This window comes from Galeopterus variegatus, unplaced genomic scaffold (assembly GCF_000696425.1).
Source record: "Galeopterus variegatus unplaced genomic scaffold, G_variegatus-3.0.2 Scaffold1780, whole genome shotgun sequence".
In the NCBI taxonomy this organism is placed as follows: Eukaryota; Metazoa; Chordata; class Mammalia; order Dermoptera; family Cynocephalidae; genus Galeopterus; species Galeopterus variegatus.
Window position 1 is genome coordinate 10430 of NW_007727891.1, and position 5393 is coordinate 15822.

At 40.8% G+C, this 5393-nt stretch overlaps 1 pseudogene; it reads right to left on the reverse strand.

Moving 5' to 3' along the window:
- Positions 1-751: 751 nt before the first annotated feature.
- LOC103595492 lies at positions 752-1468 on the reverse strand (annotated as a pseudogene).
- Between the last annotated feature and the right edge of the window lie 3925 nt (positions 1469-5393).

Here is a 5393-nt window from a genome sequence, read left to right on the forward strand (position 1 = left end):
CAGAAGTTCTATAAGTTCTAAGTATTATTTATAATGTAAATCTTCTCACTAGTTAAAATTTTTGTATTATTTGATTAGATGATTTTTCCATAGGACTGTGACTAACCTGTGATTAAAAGTAAACTTCCTCTTTAATAAAAGTTAGGTTTCCTTTCTTTCTCCTTCCTTCCTTCCTTCCTCCCTCCCTCCCTCCCTCTTTTCTTTTCTTTTCTTTCTTGTAGTAGAGATTTATTTTTCAATATTCTTTAATCTGGATCTACCCATCCCCCACAGCCCCTGCCACCAACTGAGCAGACTTCCCACCATTAGACCAGAATGACCACTCTTCCCTCCAGGCAATTACAGCATACTGCACCACTAGCCTCACTGGTTCAGAAGAAAGTGTTTAGCCTGTGGCTCTACTATCTTATATCCAACCTCATTCCAGCTCCAGGAACCAAAACTCATGCCTTTAATTACCTGAGACTTTTTAATAGCACTAGCACTGGCACTTCTGGCTGATTTGGACCCTAAATGCCATCAGAGAGGAAGCTCTCACTACATTCTAAATCTGTTGTTTACTTTTCAACAGAGAGAGAAAAAAAAAAGTTAGAGTAGGATTCCCTAGGGATGTTCTTAACCTCTCTATTCAGCTTTGGCTGATACATGAAACTATGGATATAAATATAACCTTCCCCCCTAGGTGTGAAGCTAAGTCAGCAGCTTCTAGAGCCTTGTCTACAGTGTTCAGAAAGACATATTACCTAAAGGGTCAAACTAGTGATGTAGCTCCAGCCACCTCTGCAAATGAGGCCTTGCCAACCACCAGCAAATAGACACATAGTGTCCAGCACCAGTCCATGGGTCTTCCCTCCTTCAGAGTTTCAGCACAGGATCCATGTGAGGGGAGCAACCTGTACTTCTGTTGGAGGATGGCTATAATACTTTACAGGGCACAGCCTGGACAAATGATGCCAAACTTTTCAAGCACAGATAAGTCAACCACAGTTCAGCTGAGGTGATAACTCGGCTTTGTCCATCCCCAGTTTGTCCTCCATCAATAACCAGGGACAATTGAGGCCAGAGGTCTTAGAACTCGTCAACTTTGAAAGAACTGGCCTGGTAGCTGAGGTTGGCACTGGTGAGAGGAAGAGGTCCCCGCAAGCAACTGAGCCAAGTCCTACATGAAGGCAATCTGGATGCCTGCAAGAGGAGTAAACTGGTTCAGGTCCTTGTTGAGCTCCTCCGAGTGTTCCAAGGTCACTGGTTCTGGCAATAGGTCTTTCAGGAGCTCCTCTGGTACTCTTACATGGCAAGACCTGTAGACATCAGCTGCACAGCCCAGGCATAAGGCCAGTGGCTTAGCCTTGCTGTGGACCTTGAGGCACTACGCAGCTCCCAGTGCCGCCGAGCAGCTTGCTGAGCAGGCCAGGACATATAGCGTTTTGGTGGGGACTTCCACCATGGCGCAAGTGTGCAGATCGGACATGGTGGTGCACTCGGGGCTTGTGGCCTGCACAGCTGTCCTCCCTGCCGAGCAGCTTGCTGAGCAGGCCAGGACATATAGCGTTTTGGTGGGGACTTCCACCATGGCACAAGTGTGCAGATCGGACATGGTGGTGCACTCGGGGCTTGTGGCCTGCACAGCTGTCCTCCCCAGGAGCCCCCAGGGTGGGCCTCAGCAGGTGGAGGACACTGGCCGGCCCCTCGCTCAAACCCATGCTGGCAGCCCTCAGCCCCCTGCCAAAAGTTAGGTTTTCTTTGATTACAGGTATATTCTAGTTTGTTGTATTTACGTCAGTTATTTTTAATCTTCTACATTTTCATCTTAAAATTTATTTTATTGGGCTGGCTCCGTGGTGCACTCAGGAGAGTGCGGCGCTTGGGTGCGCAACGGCGCTCCCGCCGCGGGTGCTCACTGGCTGAGCACAGTGCGGGCGACACCAAGCCAAGGGTTGCAATCCCCTTACCGGTCACCAAAAAAAAAAAAAAAAAAAAATTTATTTATTTTTTAAAGATTACCGGTGAGGGGATCTTAACCCTTGACTTAGTATGGTCAGCACCACGCTCTCCCAAGTGAGCTAACTGGCCATCCCTATATAGGGATCCAAACCCGTGGCCTTGGTGATCAGCACCATACTCTCCCAAGTGAGCCATGGGCCGGCCCTAAAATTTATTTTTAAAATGTATCAAGCATAAAAGTGACAAAACTTAAGTGATGAAGATAAGTATTGAGTGCAGGTAGCATTTATGCTGAGCTGACTTCAGTAGACTTCTAGGGCTTAAATAACAAAGAAGGGAAGAAAGAAAGGAAGAGTGTTGAGTGTGGATTATAGATTTTGTGTATATTGTAGCTTTGTTTTATTTCATTTATTTATCTTTTCTTATTTTATCATTATACAATGTAAACATTTTCTGTGGCCCTTTACTAATTTCTCCATAGTACCCCCACCACCACCACCATCACTGGTGTCCTCGGTTCCCTTACCTTCTTTTGAGAGTTCAAGGAATTATTGTGATTGTTGTAGCCTTCTTTTGCTTTTTTTTTTTTTTTTAGCTCCCACTTATGAGTGAGGACATGCGGTATTTCTCTTTCTGTACCTGGCTTATTTCACTTGTGGCTTTGTTTTACAATTGTAATTAGAATAAGGAGTGAAATGAGGGGAATAGGATCTAGTTAATTGAGGGTACTTGTCAAGTAAATTTCAGTTAATTGAAAACAGTCAATTCAATCAAACATTTGTTTTCTGTACTCTGGGCATAGTGCTTCACTACAGGTATGAAGGTTGTGTGAGTCTGTTTCTGTTGCATATAACAAAATACACAGAACTGGGAATTTTATAAAGAAAATGAAGTTTATTGCTTATAGTTCCTGAGGCTGGGAAGTCCAAAGTCCAGGGAACACATCTGGTGAAGGCCTTCATGGTGGCAACAGTGACGGCAGAGTATCACATTGAGAAAATGCTGGAGCAGAGAGAGACAGACTCTCCTCTTCTGTTAAAGCTCTCAGAACCATGCTCTTATCACCATTTTTAATATATTCACTGTGGCATGGTTGGAAATGACAGGTAGAAGTATTTGAAACAAAATTTTACAAGCAGTACTTGTAAAATAAGCTAATAATCTGTATCTTTTTATTAACTCTCTAGAAGTATCATGAGTAAACCAAAAATGGAAATAATATAGTCTCTAGGCTTACCCTAAGTTAGAGAAAGCCAGGTAATGATACGAGTATGCTTGTCAGTGAAGTTTAGTTTAACTACTGTCATCTGTTAAAGTCGATAAAAGATTTCAACAGTTCAAGCTTTGCTGGTTTCATTGCCTTAGTTTTAAATTAAAAATATTTCTTTCGAGCTTTCTGGATAAGATGCTGTTAGAAAATAGTACTCCAGGGCCGGCCCGGTGGCGCACTGCTACAGTACGCTGCTTGGGAAGCGTGGCGGCGCTCCCGCCGAGGGTTTGGATCCCACATACAGACCAGTTCCCGCTCACTGGCTGAGCGAGGTGCGGGAGCAACACCGAGGGTTGCGATCCCGTAGCCGGTCCCGGTCCGGTACGGGCGCGACACTGAGGGTTGCGATCCGTTGCTGGTCACGAAAAAAGACAAAAAAAAAAAAAGAAAATAGTACTCCCTTCTTTTACTCCTGAAATGTGCATGTAGGATTTCTTTATTCCCTTCTTCGCAAGAAATTTTAGCTCATGTTTAAAGCTGAGTGTATAATCTCTAAAGATGAATTTCCTAGCCGTATAACATCCATTATACTAAAATTTTAAAGGCCTGTACATTGGGTGAACCAGAGCAACTGGTTTTAATGTATATATGTTAATATATTTATAAGTTGATAATTTTTATGTACCTTAAAAAAATTAAACAGAAAAGTAAAATCCTTAATTTAATATGACCTTATTAACAATATCTTCTTTTTCCAGTCCATGTCTTAAACTAAAAACCAAGGTCCAGAGGTGAAATGTAATATAATATGATGAAACATGACATGATGTGTGTAGGAGCTTTGGGATCAGGGTATATCTGAGTTTGAGTTTTCTCTCTGCCGTTTCTTATCTGTACAGTGTTAGGCAAATTACTTAACCTCTCTAAAAATTATTTCTCTCATGTGTAAAGTAAGAATAATAATACCTCTCCCATAGGATATTTGTTAAATAAGATAACCCAGATGAAGTGTCTGGTATAGTGCCTGGTAGACATGCAAGATGCTTGCTTTTATGTAAGAATTCAGAGATATGAATTAAACCCTAAAGTTATAGTAGTTAAAGGCAGTTATAATTATGGAGCTTTTGAAACCTTTATTTAAAGTTGTTGTAAATCTAGTTCTCTCCAGTTTTGATCAATTTATCATAAAAATGATTAGATAATTTTTAATGACTCTGGGGCTCTAGAGTTTTTCTTGGTATGAGGTAAGCCATTATGATATGGAATAATGTGATCCTAACAGTCGTCAGGATACATGGATTGTTTTTTAGGCTTGAGCTCTGCACCTACACTTTCTCTAATTGAAAGAATTCAGAGTTTTCCTTACTGAAAATCATGAAAGATGAAGCTTAAAGCTGACTATACTTTTGTAGAATTCAAATAGAAGCCTCTGTACTGCTTCTGAATGAGATAATGTAACTGTAGCCATATCCCAGCAAAGGTAAAGTATCATTGAACCACTAAAATTCATGTTGTTTTATTATTCTTAAAATAAATACTTTTATTTTATTACTACTTAGTTGTAGAGGATGATTACAGGACAAACAGTGTGAACTGTTTTAAATATCGAAAAAATTGAAAGGACCGAAAGAGTCCTGTATTAAATCCTGTATAATTAATAAAGTTCTCAGGATTCACATGTCTTTATGTCTTCAAAAGTTACCGTACCTAACACATATCACAGAGCATCAGACTGTATGGTAATAAATTTTACAATACATGTTAATTCAGCAGCACCCTATTAAAAACTTGAAAGTATTTATCCATGAAACTATACACATATTTTCTAAAACAATAAATTTTTTGTCATAATCTGCATTTGTTGTACAGTTAGCAATGAATTATAAGAACCATTGAAGAAATTGGGTGGGATTTATTTATAGTCTCAAGTCACAAAAGTATGCGGTCTTAGGGCAAACATATGTTTCTCTTTTTAGGGATTTTGGTCATCAGTATAGAGTTTTTTAAAGTGCAGTAGTGTAAGTCAGGAGCTTTTGAGTCAGGTTGCCAAGTGTTGTGGTTCCACTGCTTCCTAGTTTTGTGTTCTTATGTTCCTTACTTGATTTTCTTATCTGTGAAGTGAGGATTATAGTAAAAATATTACTATTGGGCCGGCCCGGTGGCGCACTCGGTAGAGTGCAGCACTTGGGAGTGCGGCGGCACTCCGGCTGAGGGTTCGGATCCCATACAGAGACCGGTCCGC